The sequence below is a fragment of the Urocitellus parryii genome, chromosome 3 (genome assembly GCF_045843805.1).
Source record: "Urocitellus parryii isolate mUroPar1 chromosome 3, mUroPar1.hap1, whole genome shotgun sequence".
Classification (NCBI taxonomy): Eukaryota; Metazoa; Chordata; class Mammalia; order Rodentia; family Sciuridae; genus Urocitellus; species Urocitellus parryii.
The window spans coordinates 2243397-2262830 of record NC_135533.1 but is presented as its reverse complement, the minus strand read 5'-3'; positions in this window follow the sequence as shown (position 1 = coordinate 2262830).

Here is a 19434-nt window from a genome sequence, read left to right as displayed (position 1 = left end):
TACTCAATAATAAAAAAGAATGAAACCATATCCTTTGCTGTTAAGTGGATGGGATCAGAGAATATCATGGTAAGTGAAATAAGACAGACTCACGATAAGCCACAGGCCAGCATCATTCTGATTGGAGAAAAATTGAAGGCATTCCCTCTAAAATCTGGAACAAGACAGGGATGCCCTCTCTCTCCACTTCTGTTCAACATAGTTCTCGAAACACTGGCCAGAGCAATTAGACAGACGAAAGAAATTAAAGGCATAAAAATAGGAAAAGAAGAACTTAAATTATCACTATTTGCAGATGACATGATTCTATACCTAGCAGACCCAAAAGGGTCTACAAAGAAACTATTAGAGCTAATAAATGAATTCAGCAAAGTGGCAGGATATAAAATCAACACGCATAAATCAAAGGCATTCCTGTATATCAGCTACAAATCCTCTGAAATGGAAACGAGGAAAACCACTCCGTTCACAATATCCTCAAAAAAAAATAAAATACTTGGGAATTAACCTAACAAAAGAGGTGAAAGACTTATACAATGAAAACTACAGAACCCTAAAGAGAGATATAGAAGAAGATCTTAGAAGATGGAAAAATATACCCTGTTCATGGATAGGCTGAACAAACATCATCAAAATGGCGATATTACCAAAAGTTCTCTATAAGTTCAATGCAATGCCAATCAAAATCCCAACGGCATTTCTTGTAGAAATAGAGAAAGCAATCATGAAATTCATATGGAAAAATAAAAGACCCAGAATAGCAAAAACAATGCTAAGCAGGAAGTGTGAATCAGGCGGTATAGCGATACCAGACTTCAAACTATACTACAGAGCAATAGTAACAAAAACAGCATGGTACTGGTACCAAAACAGGAGGGTGGACCAATGGTACAGAATAGAGGACACAGAAACCAATCCACAAAACTACAACTATCTTATATTTGATAAAGGGGCTAAAAGCATGCAATGGAGGAAGGATAGCATCTTCAACAAATGGTGCTGGGAAAACTGGAAATCCATTTGCAACAAAATGAAACTGAATCCCTTTCTCTCGCCATGCACAAAAGTTAACTCAAAATGGATAAAGGAGCTTGATATCAAATCAGAGACACGGCATCTGATAGAAGAAAAAGTTGGCTATGATTTATATACTGTGGGGTCGGGCTCCAAATTCCTCAATAGGACACCCATAGCGCAAGAGTTAACAACTAGAATCAACAAATGGGACTTACTCAAACTAAAAAGTTTTTTCTCAGCAAAAGAAACAATAAGAGAGGTTAACAGGGAGCCTACATCATGGGAACAAATCTTTACTCCTCACACTTCAGATAGAGCCCTAATATCCAGAGTATACAAAGAACTCAAAAAATTAGACAATAAGATAACAAATAACCCAATCAACAAATGGGCCAAGGACCTAAACAGACACTTCTCAGAGGAGGACATACAATCAATCAATAAGTACATGAAAAAATGCTCAACATCGCTAGCAGTCAGAGAAATGCAAATCAAAACCACCCTAAGATACCATCTCAATCCAGTAAGATTGGCAGCCATTATGAAGTCAAACAACAATAAGTGCTGGAGAGGATGCGGGGAAAAGGGTACACTGGTTCATTGTTGGTGGGACTGCAAATTGGTGCAGCCAATTTGGAAAGCAGTATGGAGATTTCTTGGAAAGCTGGGAATGGAACCACCATTTGACCCAGCTATTCCCCTTCTCGGGCTATTCCCTAAAGACCTAATAAGAGCATGCTACAGGGACACTGCTACATTGATGTTCATAGCAGCACAATTCACGATAGCAAGACTGTGGAACCAACCTAGATGCCCTTCAATAGATGAATGGATAAAAAAAATGTGGCATTTATACACAATGGAGTATTACTCTGCATTAAGAAATGACAAAATCATAGAATTTGGAGGGAAATGGATGGCATTAGAGCAGATTATGCTAAGTGAAGCTAGCCAATCCTTAAAAAACAAATGCCAAATGTCTTCTTTGATATAAGGGGAGTAACTAAGGACAGAGTAGGGACGAAGAGCAGGAGAAGAAGATTAACATTAAATAGGGATGAGAGGTGGGAGGGAAAGGGAGAGAGAAGGGAAACTGCATGGAAAGGGAAGGTGATCCTCAGGGTTATACAAAATTACATACAAGAGGAAGTGAGGGGTAAGGGAAGAATAATACAAGTGGAATAAATGTTTTACAGTAGAGGGGGTCGATAGAGAAGAGGGGAGGGGAGGGGAGGGGAGGGGGGGATAGTAGAGGATAGGATAGAGAGCAGAATTCATCAGACACTAGAATGGCAATGTGTAAATCAATGGATGTAACTGATGTAACTGATGTGATTCAGCAATCTGTATACGGTGTAAAAATGGAAGTTCATAACCCTTTTGAATCAAATTGTGAAATATGATATATCAAGAAAGATGTAATGTTTTGAATGACCAACAATAAAAAAAAAGACAGACTCAGAAAATTGAGAGTTGACTGCTCTTTCTTATGCAGAAGTTAGAGACAGAAAAGTAATTTAAAAAATGGGATCTTGAGAAAATAGAAGGGAAATCAGTAGTGCAGAAGTGGGGGACCAAATGTGTGAGGAGAGAAGGGAGATGGGTAGAACCAGGGAATTAAGTTGACCAAAATATACTCTGTGCATGTATGGATTGCCGTAATGTATTTCTATTTTATACATAATTCCAACTTCATATAAAACTATTTGCACCAATTCAAAACATAAGCAGAAGGAAGAGTAGAGGAAGGGAACCTGGGAAGGAAGAGGGGAGGAAAAGAAGAAGTACTGAGGACTGAAATGGGACACACTGCATTTATGAATAATTCAGAATAACCCGGCTATTATGCATAATTATATTACACTGATAAACATTAAAAAATGAGTGGGCCCTAGGTCCATTTGTCTGTTGATGTGTATCTAGGCTGAATTCATATTTTGGCTATTGTGAATTGTGCTGCAATAAATATGTGCACACAGGTTTGCATTTGGTACTTTGATTTCATTTGGTTTTGATATATACCTAGAAGAGTAAGATCTGGATCATCTGGTAGACTGGAACCTTCAACTGTTCTCCGTAATTACCACACTAATTTATGTTGCCACCAACAGTGACTGAGACTTGCCTTATCTTCACATCCTGGCCAGCATTTTTTAATTTTTTTTCTTTTGGTGATAGCCATTCTAACTGGGATAGGATGATATGTCAGTGTAGTTTTGATTTGCATTTCCCTGACGGGTATATTCCATATATTTCTTGGTCATTAATATTTCTCATTTTGAGAATTACCTATTTAGGTCATTTGCCCAGTTTTAGTTGGATTGTTTTGTTGTTGTTGTTAGGTTTTTTGAGTTTCTCATATATTCTGGATATTAACTCTCTGTCGGTGATTGAAACTTGACTCCTATTTCTCACCGTGTAATAAAATAAATCCAAAAGGTGTAAAAAAAATCATTGTAATACCTGAAATCCTGAAACAAGTAGAAAAGAACATGGGGGAACCCTTCAAGAGATGGAGGCAGGCAGTGATTTTCTGGATAGGACCCCAAATCATGGGGAACAAAAGCATAAATTGACAAATGGGATCACATCAAACCAAAACCGTTCTGCACAGTAAAAGCAACAACAGAGTGACCATCGCAGCTGCAGAGTGGGACAAAGTACTGGCCTACCATGCTTCTGTCACCAACTTTTGAAAATTTGGTTGTGATGTACCTTGGGATGGATTTCTTTGAGTGCACCTGATTTAGGATCCTTTAGGCTTCCTGGATCTGGCTGCCCATTTTCCCCCAAGATCTAATAAGCCTTCTGCCACTCTGGTTTGAATAAACTTTGGGGTCCTCTCTCTCATCCCTTGCAGACTCCCACAATGTGTGGATTGCTGTGCTTGGTGGTGTACCTTTGACCCCCCAGACTTTCTTCACTCCTTTTCGAGTTTTGGTTGTTGTTATGCTTCTCTGGTTATAATAATTTCCAGTGGCCTATCTTCCAGCTTACTGATTCTTAACTTTGTCTTCTCTAGACTCTCTCAAGCCCTTTTATTGATTTTGCAATTCAGTGATTTTATTTCTTTGATGCTAAGATTTCTATTTTTAAGATTTTCTGATGGTGAATTCTCACTTTGTTACATTTCTATCCTGGGGCCATTTCCACTTTTACAATGGCTAGCTGTCAGTAACTCACATCTCTGTTTCACTGTGGTCGATTTTAGAGTTTTTTCTTGTTCCTTCATTTAAATTGTTTCCCCATCTCTTCATTTTCTTTGATCCTAGAGCATCTATCTATATACTAAGGAAAAAGTCGTATCCCCCTCTTCATGCATTTCACCCATTCAGGAGAAAACCTTAATTATTCTGGCTAGAGCTTCTGAAACTTTCATGCTAGTCCAGACCGCCATCTTTGTTCTCAGTGGCTCCCAAGAGCCTAGAGTATGCCAGGACCAGTCAGCACTTCCAGACAGGAGGCAGGAGCCAATTCCTTGGAGAGCCTGGAGAAATCAGAGCACTGGATGCATGATCTCACTCTTTCCCATGGCAGCCAGAAAGGGGTAGCAGAAGATTTTGACTTCTGGCCTTCAGCTGAGCCTGCAGAGGACTGGGTGTGTTGGTTCAAACAGTGGGTCCAAATTCCCATCAGTGTCAGTGTGGCTGGCTTCACACTTGCCAGGGACAGACGCCTCTCAGTTACCTTCTGCCTTTCTTACAAAGGGGACCCATCTGGGCATTGCTGCTTAACTACTGCCTCCATGGGGGCAGGCAGGTCTGCGGCTTCCTGTTCTGCCCTCTTGATGACATCTTTCCTAGATTTTTGTAAGGTTAAAAAAAGTACAGAATCTCCTTATTTAAGCAACCATGTATCTGGGTTTGCTACCTGATTTATTCATTTCCCCATCTCTTCCCATCACTGCCTGCCTCACAGCTCCCCAGTCTGTTCACGTTCAGCTTTGAGGTCACGATGCATTTCCCCCTTTTCTTACATTCCTTCATCAGGTCACATCAAACTGTGGTCACTGAGAGAGGACTGTTTTAAATATTTCAAGTTGTCATCTGACTATTCGTGATTCTAAGGATCATATTGAAGAGGCCTTATCCTCTGAATCAAAAACTAGAGTACATAATAATCATTGGCATGGTAGGGGAAAACTCAGAACTCTATGCACAGTTAACATCTGCTGGACATTCTAGGAGACAGCTTCACATCCATATCAAAGCTCTCTATCAAAACATGTGGTTGCTTCACTTAGCATTATCTTCTCCCATTCCATCCATTTACCTGCAAATGCCATGATTTTATTCTCTTTTGTTGCTGAGTAATATTCCATTGTGTATATATGCCACATTTTTTTTTATCCATTCATCCACTGAAGGGCATCTAGGTTGACGCCACAGTTTAGCTATTGTGAGTTGTGCTGTGTAAACATTGATGTGGCTGTATCCCTGTAGTATGCTGTTTTTAAGTCTTTGGGGTATAAACCAAGGAGAGGGATAGCTGGGTCAAATGGTGGTTCCATTCCCAGATTTCCAAGGAATCTCCATACTGCTTTCCATACTGGCTGCACCAATTTGCAGTTCCACCAGCAGTGTATGAGTGTGCCTTTTCCCCCACATCCTCACCAATATTTATTGGAGAAGATAATGCTAAGTGAAGTCAGCCAATCCCCCCAAAAACAAATGCCGAATGTTTTCTCTGATATAATGAGGCTGACTCATAGTGGGGTAGGGAGGGGGAGCATGGGAGGAATAGATGAATTATAGATAGGGCAGAGGGGTGGGAGGGAAAGGGAGGGGGCAGGGGATTAGCAAGGATGGTGGAATGTGATGGACATCATTTTCCAAAGTACATGTATGAAGACTTGAATTGTCAACATACTTTATATACAACCAGAGATATGAAAAATTGTTCTGTATACATGTAATAAGAATTGTAATGCATTCCACTGTCATTTACTTAAAAAAAAAACCACAAATAAGTGGTGAGGATGCCCACAGAAGCCCAGGGTGGAAGAGCACATACCCTTGCATGTTCATTGCACCTGAGACGGTGTGAGGGGCTCTCTTTCATTTCTCATCTGGTCCCACAACTGGAGGATGCAAGATTATTTCAGGCCACAGAAGTGAGATCTGGGGAGGCCGTGTGCATCTGGGCATCACATGGTACCCTCGGGAGAGGACTATGCCCTGCCTTTTTCCAGAGCCCATGCTTGGGCACAGACCTGAGACAATGCTTTTCCAGAAACTTCCTTTCTGTTGAGACGTGATATGGAAGGGATCGGATGCAGCTAGACAAGATTTCCCATACTTCTATTACCTTTTCTTAAGACTATTGGAACAAAAATAAAATTTGAATGCATGCAGTCTGGCCAGAGAGCCAGGGAAAGCACCATTTTCTACCACTACTGATTATCCCAGTAGAAAACCACTCAGCTCTGAGAGCCTCCCCAGAGCAAACCGGTGGCAAGAAGAATCCCTCCCCTGCATGTCGCCCTCACATGGCCCAGCACAGGGCACACATCTGTGGTGAAGCTGAGCTCAGGGCGAGGCTGAGCCATTTTAGTCTGGCCTCTTTCCTCCTGTGCCTCCAATCAAGAGGGCTGGGAGTCCAATTCCAAGGCGGCCCTTGAAGCCAGCTGTGCTCTGGGTCGGGGGTTAGCGGTGCAGGTCCCCTGTGAGCCAGTTCAGGGCTTTACATTTCTAATAATATGTTTTTAATGAAGACTGTGTTTCACCAAGACATTCTTAAGCAGTTCTGCTCTTCTGAGAGGAAGGAAAGACAGCTCTAGAGAAATCCAGTTGAACTAATTTTCAGGGTAAAGCTTTGGATAAAATAATTTTGCATTTATCATTTAAGTTAATTGTAATGCGCCTGAGTCTAATGAGCCTTACCTCTAAACTCCATTTAAGACAATAGTTAATTGCTTTATTTTAATAAATGTTGTCAGGATAGTGAACATAACAATGACGGAGCACTCAATTACCACTGAGGCTAGAAAATGAAGATACACAGAGCTTAATGAGATTCCTAATCTGAAGAGGCAATTAGCATCCAGAGGTGGAATAGGACTTCTTTCAAGAGCTATGTAAACGAAAGCCATTTGTTTGAATAAACCCAGAGATTCAGACTACGCAGGCATTGCCACGTGCTCATGACGTGCCCAGCGCACACTAGGTGAACCCGCGGCCGTTCTCCAACCCTTATTGGCTCCGACCGGGAAGGTGAGGCTTCGGATGCTGCGCAAAGCCACATCCAGCAGATCCTCAGTGGAGCTTCCCACGCAAAGGCTTTCTTCTGGAATCAGCTGTTAGGACACCGTCCTGTCAATCCTGGCTTACAGTTGGGTGAATGGAGGTAGAGGCTCAGACAGTCAACAGAGCAGGGAGAAGAGAAAGAAATAACAAGAGGAACAGTTCCACCCCCTGGAAGAACACTGTTTGGATTTTCCCATACCGTGATCATTCTGGACCTCGCAAGGGAGGATCTATAAGTGCACTGGTTTTCTTTTTTTTGCTTGTTTGTTTGGCAATTTTTATTTTATTTATTTTTATTTGTTTTAATTAGTTATACATGACAGTAGAATGCATTTATGCACTTTAATATATCATACATAGATGGCCTACAACTTCTCATTTTTATGCATCTTACTTATAAGACCAGATGTTTGCCACTGGTATTGAGAGTAACCCAGTCATTTTTTATTCCCTTCCCTCCCAGTGCATAACTTGAACTGCATGATACAGATTGTGTTAACATAGTTTTTCTCATTTTTATGAGTATTCATGTTGCAGAATCATATTGGTCTTGCAGTCACACATATACATACAGTAATAATGTCTGTGTCATTCCTCTATCTTTCCTATCCCCACATTCCCTCACCTCCTTCCCATCACTTCCCTCTCTCTAATCTAAGGTAATGCTATTCTTCCCTAGTGCTCCCCCCTTGCCTTATTGTGAATTAGCACCTGCATATTAGAGAAAACATTCAGCCTTTGCTTTTGTGGGATTTGCTTATTTCACTTGATAGTCTCCAACTCCAACTATTTACTGGTGAATGCCATAGTGTCACTCTTCTTTAAAGCTGACTAATATTCCACTGAATATATATACCACATTTTCTTTATCCATTCATCTATTGAGGGACACCTAGGTTGGTTCCATAGTTTAGTTATTGTGAATTGAGCTGCTATAAACATTGATGTGGCTGTGTCACTATAGTGAACTGATTTTAAATCCTTTGGGTATAAACCAAGGAGTGGGATAGCTGGGTCAAATGGTGGTTTCATTCCAAGTTTTCTGAGGAATCTCTATACTGTTTTCTGTAGTGGTTGCACCAATTTGCAGTCCCACCAGCAATGTAGGAATATACCTTTTTCAATGCATCCTTGCCAACATTTATTATTAACTATATTCTTGATGATTGCCATTCTGGGTTTTCTTATATAGAGAAGAGAAATGCTTTTTCCACAGGAATGGTTGAAATGGCTCTTGGAAATTAAACTGCATCTGACTTATAAGACCAGATATTTGCCAGTGGTATTGAGAGTAACCCAGTCATTTTTTATTCCCTTCTCTCCCAGTGCATAACTTGAACTGCATGATACAGATTGCATTAATATAGTTCTTCCAGAAACCAGACCCAGAAGCAAAACTAACTAGCAAGGCTTTGTTTTTATGGAATCCAAGAGTGAGAGAAAAGGGAGACAGGAAAGGACATGAAGCCCCGTATGCGATGCTTCCCCAAGCTCACCGCCATCTGCAGCGCCCAGGAAGAGGCACATGTGGCCAGTTGTTCTGCAGGAGGTCCCACAGAAAGCAAGTGCATCTCTTAAGGCAGGAGAACCCGTCTCTCCAAAACCCCCTGGAAGGAGGGAGAGGGTGTGCCACCTGCCTGCTCCCTCGTGTTGACTGAAGTTTTGCTTCAATGGGATTTAACACACTCGTGCTCCCACTCGCCATTTCAGCAGCCACCCAGAAGCTGTCTCCCTGTTCTGCAGCCCTGGGCGTGCTGTGGGTCAGCCGCGTGCCACCCATGGGAGCCAATGCTCACCGCGGGGAGAAGGAAGAAAGCAGGTCACCTCGCCTGCACCACAAGGAACAGGGGGAGAGGACGAGCGATGGGGAATGGGGTCTGACTTCCTCACGGGCTGCACAGCCACAGTCAGTGCCAATCAGCAAAGAAAGCAGAGAGGGATGAGGGTGGCGAGGGTGAGAAACTACAGAATGTTCCAGTTGCCTTTTCAACCAAATTCCACTAATCATCTATGTATCTGTCTGTCTGTCTATCTATGTATCTCTCATATCTACCTGTGTATCTATGTATCTGTCTGTGTATCTATGTATGTATCTATCCACAGACACACTAGGGATAGAGTTTCTGAGATCCAGTTTAGCTAATCTCCCATGTGTGGTCATGGTATCTACGGGAACAATGGAAGAAGAGGCTTTTTTTTTTTTTGACACTATAGAAAGACTGGCTCTGTCAGTACTGATTGTTTGAAAACTTGAGAAGAGGTGTTGGGGGATTGAGAGATTCAGAGTGGTCCATTGAGTGATGTAGTGATAATTCCCCGTGAGATGAGGACCTGGGTTTGTCTGAGCTAGGCATAGTACCAGCCCCGGAGAAGCAGGGGATTCTCAGAAAAGCCCATCTCTGTGTCTATTTGTCCAAGTTTTGTCAAATCTGAAATTGTCACCGGCTTAGCCATACTTGGTGTTTTAATCTGCTTTTCTGTCACTGTGACCAAAGACCCAACAAGATCAATTTTAGGGGAGGAACGTTTATTTGGGGCTCATGGTTTCGGAGATCTCAGTCCACTGCCAGCCAACTCCACTGCTCTGGGCCCTAGAGGAGGCAGAACATCACGGCAGAAGAGTGTGGAGGAGGAGAGCATCCCAGAGAGTGATCACCAGAGAGCAGAGAGGGCTCCACTCACAAGGGACAAAATACGAACCCCAAGGTCATACCCCAGGGACCTACCTCTTCCAGCCACACCCCACGTGTCTACAGTCACCACCTGGTTAGTCCCTCTCAGAGGGTAGTGCACTGACTAGGTTGAGGCTCTCATACCCAACTGTTCCATCTCGGAACTTTCTTGCATTGTCTCACACATGACCTTTTGGGGACACTTCACATTTAAACCAAAACAGTTGGTAATCACCAAGAGACTTTGGGTAAATCCCAGCCAGTTGAAGCCTCAGTTTCATCTATAAAATAAGAGATTTTGATCAAACGTTTTTTTCTGGGAGTGCTGTAAGAGTTTATTTTATTGTATTTTTGTCCTTGTTGGGAAGGAGTCGTGGCCCACACAGCTGTACCTCATCATGTCTGCTCCCTGAAGTCGCATCTGGAGTTCCTTCCAGGATGGCTCCTCAGGACCTGATTGCCACCTCTTGGTCGACGTAACACGAGTTAGTATCATTTACTGGGCTGAAAAGCTGCGCTTTCCATGTCATTCTTCACCTCCGTAACCTCAACAGAAACAGCATGCCATCGTGCAGAGACTCCTGCAGAACCGAGAGGAAATCTGTGTTATTGAGAGAGAAGAAAAATCCCCCAGGGCACACGTCTTCTCTAGTCTGGCTGCTCCTAGGGAGGATGAGAATCACATTCTGGGGAACTGTTGACTGTAAAATCTGGGGAAGGGCCCGGAGTCTTGAAGACCTTTCCAGATCTGGGACACCCTGCCTCTGGGTCTGCGGCTGGTTCTGTGCCGTTGGCAGCATTACTGAATTGCTTGCTCTTGGCTCATATTGCTTGCTCTGTCCCCTGAATGAAGTTGAACTCAACACAAGGAAACTTTGTGATAAAGCAGTATGGATGACCCACTGCTGTGGTGTGGGCACATTGCAGTTGCTTTGATTAAGTGAAGTAAAATTCAGAGACTCCTTAACAAGCTGGTGAAGCATAACCCTTTCCTCATGAAATCACACTGGTGATTGCAATGAAGTGTCTAGAATTCATTTTCAACTCTCCACAGACTGATTAATAAATCGTACCAAATTCTGCTTTAACATAAAGACTAAGAAAATGTAGAACTTATCTGTCCACCCTCATCTCTATACCATCTTGAGCCAAAGAGCAGTGTTTCCTCAAAAAAGGATCTAAATAGAAGGCAAGTTGCTCTTTTCCCAGGTTATCAGTTAATTGCCTCAAGGTCTCCTAGAAGGTATATTCACCCATGGGCTTACCTGGCATGCTCATGATTGTGGGTGGAGCCACAGGGAAGACCAGAACAATACATGTTCTTATTAATATGGTCTCCTGTCAGAACAACGTGGCGCCCACGTGCATGACAGGAAGGTTTGACCTGCTCCACCTGGTTTCTCTTCTGTCCATTCCTGAGGCATATTTGGGCATATTCCATGCACAAGATACCTGTGTTCATGGGACAGGTGGATGGTGTAGTTGATGATGCATTGTGGATGGAGGACTGCCCTGCCAAAGGATCTGTCTTCACAGCCTGGCTCAGGCGCCGACATTTCTACCGTGAAGGGCACTAAACACGATTTTCCTGGAATGGAGAACAAAGGAGCTGGCGGACGGCTTATTCTGGAACCCACAGCTAAGTAACAGTTCTGCCATATTTTCAGTTTCAACGTAGCCTGGTAAGTGGACTTGGAACAGGGTCTGGAGAGCCTGGACATTCGTTTGAAGAGGAGGAAGTGGGGCCTCAGGGAGCTAAAACTGTTTCCAAAGCTGCAAAGAAGGGTGAACACTGAACTGAACAAACCTATGACTACTTCACCAAGGACATGCAGGCTGTGTTATTTATACAAACCATAGGAGATGGAAATGCAGGATGTCAGTGTTCAAGTTCATACGTGTGAACAAGTCACTTGTATTTCTGTCATCTATGAAAACGGGAAATTTGAAAAGAAGAGCTGAACTCTCTGTTCACATCACCTGTCACTGGTTCTCGCCTTGTGTACTCTGCAGATCAGGAGACGGCACCAGGCAGACACAATGGACGATAAACACTGCCAAGCAGTGGTCAGTATTGATTGCTTTACACAAACTGGTAAAAAAATGCCCAGGCAAGATGTAGTGTGCATGACCTGTGGTCATGCACTCAGTGTTGAAAAGGGCTGGGAGGCCCACATGGGCCTGGCCCCGTGGGCACAGAAGAGCACAGAGGGGGTTGCCTGTGTACTGTGTGCTCCGTGGTGCTGTAGTGAGTCGGTGGGCCTGGGGCAGAGGACTGACTGCAGGATGCAGAGCCGACAGAGAGGACGGGAGGACAAACAGTCCTTATGCCCAGATGGTAAAGGGCGTGATGCAGATCAGGTGGGTTGGGGAGAGTCAGCCTGGTGGGTGGGGATTGGGCAGAAAGTGACAAGAAGATGGGGTCCAAAGACAGGGACGCAGAGGCCACAGGGCCACAGCACCTGAACACAGGCAGTGCAGCAGGGATGAGAGGGCCACCTCCTGGACACAGGCAGCAGAGGCCATGGGGCCACAGCACCTGCACATGCACAGGCAGCAGGGACCACAGCACCTGGACGTGTGCAGGAAGAAGGGGCCATGGGGCCATGGCACCTGGTTATATGCAAGCAACAGAGGCCACAGGGCCATGACACCTGGACACATTCAGGCAGCAGAGGCCACAGCACCTGGACACACACAGGGCAGCACCACGTGGAGACAGCATCTCTGAGCAGAAGGCCAGTCTGTGGCAGGTCCTAGTCAGTGTCAGTGAGACGTCAGCCATTCTCCATGGGATTGACTCTCCGACCTGGCCCCTGTGGATCTTCCCAGAGTGGGCTGCACAGGTGACCAGGTGTAGGATTTCAGGGGTGGAATGGATGAGTGCCCCAAACAGAAGGGATTAGCAGAGCAAAGAAGGAACAAAAAGTATTTAGAACAACTTTACATTTGATGACTCAAGAAAGTGTCAGAGTCACGACTTTATTGGTCTGCCTATATTTATTACTGTTTTCATGTTGAATTGACCTTGGTGAGGGATGGCATATCATAATCTTCCCAGGGCTTAGGTTTCTGTCCATAAGCTCATAAGAGATCCTTTAATGAATCATGGTTGAAGCAATGGAGACCCATTGAGGTTGCCTAGGGCTACACCTTGAGTTTCTAACCCTGCACCAGGATTCAGAAGTGCTGAATTGGGGACGCCTCATCTCTTCCAAACTCTGCTTCCCTAATGGTAACAGCAGAGCTGCAGTTGTCAGATTTATCAGAGAGCAGAACCAAGTGTCACTGTTTGTCATGGTGGCTTTGCGCTCCAGGGTCCACAGCAGGGGAGCTGAACAAGGGAGGGGAGAGAGAGATGTCTCACGCCCCAACACCTTGGCTTTACTCCCTGCCACGGAAAATGGATTTCCTCTGCGTGCCCGGCTCTTGCCTTGCTTCCTTGTCTCCAGTCTACAGATTTAATAAGACAGTGCTTTTAGGCATCATCGAAGAAATTGCAGCTCTGCCCTTTACCAGCCACGTAACCTTGGAGAAATCATTTGATTTCCTAAACTTCAATTTCCTCCCCATTAAATCAGGGACTGAAGCAATTTCTGAAATATTACAGAGCAGACAAAAAATAATGCATGTCTGGCAGACATTTGACAATTAGTAAACTGCAGGTGATGTTGTCAGGGGAGGTGAAGTGGCAATCTGCCGTCGGTGTCCGTCAAGGATGTCTGTGTCACCTCTTCCTCAAGAACATGTCCATGATCATAGAGCAGCAACCTGCCTACTCAGTGTCCACGATTCGTGGTTACATCCCAACGTCGGTTCTCTGGCCCCAGGGTCGATGCTAAAGGAAAAGACAGAAGGAAGACAGCCAAAGCTGACACTTTGGACAGGGTGCGGGGACATCTGATGGCACAGAGATGGGAAGTGCCACCGCTGAGGTCCCCATGTTAGGGAAAGCTCTCTCTCTTGGGAGGAGCAAAAAAGCTCTGGCCGATCTTCTGAAATATGTGATCTCAGATACCCACTAAGTCCAAAGGACAGGACAAACGGGGAACTCGCAGTTAGCACTTGGTTCTGCTCTCTGATAATTTAGAATACCTGTCACGGTCTGCTGTGCCCAGGGACCATCAGGCACCTGGCGTGATGAGGATAAAGTGCCCAGTAAAGACTGGGTGGGACCCGGAAATCATCATAAACTCCCAGCAGGCCCCTGGTGTCCTATTAACTGTAATGCTGCTTCTCGACCGACCAGTAATAGGATTACAGATGGGCTGGGCTGACAAAGGACATTTTTTTTTGGGGGGGGGGGTAAGTGAATCTAATCTTTTCCCCTGGGGCTTACAATATAAAATTTGGGAGGTGACCAAAAGGAAGTCTTTGGTCTTTTCTGGCAGGTGAGAGCAGCCTGCTTCTCATTGCCCTCGGAAAATAACATGGAGGGAAAAGAATCAGCCACGTCCACAGATGCACACCAGATGCTGGGGAGTGTGCTGACGTCTCCCAGGAAAGGTCTACATCAGGAGCAGCAGTGGGAGTGGAGTCACCACGCCATTCCACCAGGAGGATCCGGAGATATTCCCCAGGGCCTCCAACCACCCCACACCTGCACGGGGAGCAGGCTTGTGTCCTGATTTGGTAAATATATTTTTGCTATATCAATGAATTTAAGTAAATTAATTGGAAAGTTTAAAAAAATAAAAGTTAAAGGGTGACACAGTGAGCACTAAGAAGGTCGGCCTCTCCTGCCGTGGCTTTTGTGCTGAGTCTGGATTCCGGGTGTAAAGAAGGCAGGGAGCTGCTCCCAGGGCGGGCTCTCTCCTCAGGAGAGCAAGCACAGGTGCCTCTGAATGGCTTGAGGAGCCACGGGCTCCCGGATGGGTGGCATGGTGGTCAGGGGACACGTGGGGTAGGAGCTGATCAGTGTTGGTGGGTGCAGAGCCCAGGCTCCACCTGTGGCCGTTTCCCCAGGTCCCGAATGTCCATCTGGAATGAATGTGTTCAGTAACTGGCAGAATCCCCTCATTAGACCTCCGACCAGGGGTGAGGGCCACTGTGCTAGGAAGGGCCATGGAGCAGCCTCAGGAAGCTTCCCTCCCTGCCACGCTGGTTAGCCAGCCGTCCACCACCACAGACACAGCGGCTGATCCTGTCTTGCCTCCCCTGCTCCCCGTGCAGGTGTGGGGAGGTTGGAGGCCCTTGGGGATACCTCTGGATCCTCCTGGTGGAGTGGCGTGGTGACTCCACTCCCACTGCAGCTCCTGATGTAGACCTTTCCTAGGAGACATCAGCACACTCCCCAGCATCTGGTGTGCATCTGTGGACGTGGCTGATTCTTTTCCCTCCATGTTATTTTTCGAGGGCAATGAGAAGCAGGCTGCTCTCGCCTGCCAGGGGAGCTCGACTTCACAATCTTGCTTCAGGACTCTGACGGTGGTGAAGTCGTTCCTGATCCGGGCTTTGTCTTGACATTCCACAGAATGACACTGTATCCACAAACCAGCCTGCCTAGTTCTGATGAGTGGCAGGTACTTTCATGTGACACCTGCAACCTGGAGAGCGGGCGACAGAGCCTATGAAAGGTCAGGGCCTCCCACCTCAGGGATGATTCTGGGCATTTTGGTGACTTCCAAGTTGAAAGACAGGCTGCTGCCACTTGTGCCTATCACCAAAAAGGATAAAGAGCGTGCCTCCTGGTGCACCTCCTGCCCTGTGACAGCAGCATTTAGAACACTTGATGCTGCTTCAAACTCATCTGATTTTAGGAGAACTTGGCTATCCTCAGAACTTTGGAAAGGAAGGCTAAACCTGCCTCCTGTTTCTTCTTCTACAACTGCTTAGACATAGCAATCATTTTATATTTCACCTCTGGACCTCCCAGAATACCTATGATGATCTACATTCAGCATTATTTACGAAATTAAGTCTGAGCTTCAGAAAGGTCTGTGAAACTCTATGTCTAGCCGCACCCTCGGATCTCAGAATCCCTACAGAGTGGTTCATGGAGGGACTCCTCTGGAGTCTGCTTAACCCCAGTGGTGGGAAGTTCACAAGACAGCCAGCTTGCTGGGACGTTCACAATTAGGATGAGCTGGTCCGACTCCTTGTCATTACCCCATGCTTGTTCCAGTTCTTTTCCCAAGGGAAAGGGTGGGAAAACTGTGGCCCTTATGCAGACCTGGACTTCTTGCCCCTGTGTTTGTAAAACAACTCAAAACAAACTTATTATTGGTGCACATCCTTCACTTAAAAATTGTCTGTGGTACTTCTGTGTTGAATATCTGCTAAGGAGGCTTCAATGGCCTGCAAGCCTGAGGATGCTGCCTATCTGACCCTTTATGGAAAAAGGTGCTGGTCCCTGATACGGAAAGATGATGTTCCGACTAGTGCATGCACCCCAGGGAGTTCACAACCATGTATTGTGGGGCTAGAGGAAAACGTAAATTTTGTTTACATTAAGTTTATCTTACCCTTTAAAAGTCTCTGCTTGTGTGTGTGTGTGTGTGTTTCTTAAATACATGGCACGTAATTAGTGCTATAGAATTTAGCAGTTGCTAGAACTGCCTTAACATATTTCACATATATTTTATATTAGTTACAATTAAATATATTACAATGATTAATTAAAATGACATTATATAATTATAGAAAGTTGATTATAGTGCATTAATTAATGTTACATATTAACAAAGTTGTAATAATTGCTAAAAATCTATAGCACTCATTATGGGCCAGGCACTGTTCAAAGATGTATTAACTAGTTTAATTCTCACAGCAACTATTAGCATAATTATTATTACCATTCTCACTTGATACATGAGGAAGCCAAGGAGGCACCAAGGTGCATGACAACCAAGTGTCAAAGGTTTTGAACCTGTTGTAGCCTTGCACGCCCAGAGCACGTCACCCTTAGCCGCACAACCCTGAAGGAGGGCGCAGGCGAAGGTGCTTGCTGGGCAGGCTGTGCTCTGGGGACAGCAGGCCTGCTCTTGTGCAGGTGACGCAGATGGGCAGGAAGCCCCTGGGGTCCCACTAACTCCTGTGCAGACCTCTGCTGGCTTCCTTCTCCTCGGCCCTCCTGCTGGAGCCAGGCTCCTCTGTGACCTTGTCACATTCTGTTGTTGTTAAAATCTGAATCATGTCTCTGCACCAAGCAGGCTGGGTCCCTTCCCCGCTGGCTTTCACCACCTTGGTTTTAATGAAAGGGGGTAGAAACGCTCCTCCCATAGGAACATTCGCTAAGTGGGTGGGTGAGAGAGGGAGCGGATCCCCGATAGGCTTTGGCACAAAGTTGGCCTTTGCACCCTCGGGGCTCCCTGAAGACACAGGCCCTCACTTTCAAAGTGAGGGAAGTAACAGGACCTTGGAGAGGCAGGCTCAATGGCAGGTTCTAAGGTCATGGGGTGTCATATCTGGGGGGGTACGAGGTTTGGGTTTGGATACCAGTGGGTTTAGAAACAGTGTTAACTAGCTCTGGCCAGGGTCTAGTTCATGCCAATAGTTAATATTGAAATAGTTACTTGAGATCCTGCCTTAAGTGTTATCTTTCCAGAGAGCACTTGCTCCCAAACTCCGTGCCCTCCGCTGCAATCTCCCTGTGAATTGCTTTAACAGCTCATGCCAGTCATCCAAGAAAACTTTTGATTAGGACAAAAGGACGGCTTTCCCTTCCAGAGAGATGTGCTTAATCGCTTCCCTTTGCTCTTGATTCCAGCTTTCTCTAATGAGCAGATATTTCCCTGGTGAAATGTGTTTGAAGCACCTGACTGAGGCAGAATATCCACTTCAGTATTGAATTGTGCCTCGGTCTCCTCCATCTGTGAAACAATTAAACTGGTACCTACGTGGGTCACTCTTTCATGCCTGTGAAGATGGTGTATGGACGGTGACCAGCACAGCGTCTGGTGTGAGATAAAGCCTTCATAGTAAGCTCATCATTCTTTTTTTTTAATACTTTATTTTCTGGTTATAGTTGGACACACACTTTTATTTTACTTATTTATTTATATGTGATCCTGAGGATTGAACCCAGGGCCTCGCATGTGCTAGGCGAGTGCTCTACTGCCGAGCCACAACCCCAGCCCCAAGCTCATCAACCTTATTGGTGTTTCTCAGTATTTTGGTAAGTAGCAGCTATATGAACTCCGTCTGCTCTCCAAGTTTTAATCTGCTGAAAGTCCTTGTTTAGGTGTTGGACCAAAAGCAGGTTGAAAGAAAACTGGCGCAGGATGATCACACAGGCACGCTCCAAGGACAGAGGCTTAAGAAGATTTGTTGTCAGGACTCTGACAGGCTGCTCTGGGCAGAGAGGGGGAGAGAGAAGGGGTGGGGGGAGAGAAGCAAGTGAGGGGGCGGCGGGAGAGGGGGCAGCGGCAGCTCCCTGTCGAGCATTACCTTTTATAGGCCAGACCCATGGCTGCCCATGAGGGGTGGTTCTAGTCCTTGTGACTGGCATAGCCAGCATCCCTGATGTTTCAGAAGGCAAGTTTCTGTTCTTGGAAACAGAGACGGGCAAGTCTTCCTATCTCTCAAGGAGAATCAAGGAGAGAATGGAGACCAACAGCCTCTTATCTCTCTAGGAGAGAACATGAGACCGGCCGGTCTCTCCATCTCAGGGACGGGTAGGTGTTTATCTCGGGAAAGTTTCTATTTCTTGAGAATAAGAACAATCTTCATAAAGTGGGGTGGGAAAGGAAGGTGGCCGTAGTTGGGCCAGCCCGGGTGTTCTTTGTGCTTCTCAGAGATGTGATTGGGTCGAGGGAGAGATGCCTAGAGACTGAGGCCCTGCAGAGGGACAAGTTTGTGCAATGTCCGTCTGTGAGCTTCCTGGACATTCGGGGAAGAGTACAGGAACGCCAAGAAGCACGCAGTAGACAGGCGAAGCCCAGCATCACCAAGAGGCGCTCTGATGTCTCTGAATGTGCTTCTCATAAAAACAAAGAAGGTTCACGTCAAGTTTTAAAGACAAGACGAGTGTGTTTTCTTCCTCATTGTTCTTGGTGCTGTGGTCAAAGGCAGAACCCAGGGGTCGGGCCTCCTGCCTGGCCCACTGCTCACCATGGAACCTTGTGGTCTGCTGAGGCTTTCATTTATTATGTAAACCTGAAGCTTTATGGGCCACCGTGAGAGTCAGGTTCCCATCATCTCACAAACACCTGAGGCGGTCAGCTCAGGAAGAGAAAAGCTGGTTGGCCCCGCTGTGTTTGGGCCTGTGGTCAGGCAGCACGTCACAGCTGAGCAACACCAGTCCCCTCATGGCCAGGAGGCAGAGAGGAAAGGAGGCCTGGGTGCCGTCACCCCTCCCAGGGTGTACCCCAACAACCTGAGGGCCCCGCCTCTTCCAACAGCACCACAGTGGGGACCAGCCTTGACCAGAGGGACACCGATACCCAAATCTAGAACCCACAGGGCCAGAACAGAGTCGCCCCACCACAGGCACCATTGCGGTCCGGTTCTGGAAGCCGTCCGAGGCTGACCTGGGTTTAGAGGCAGCAGGTATGGGAGCG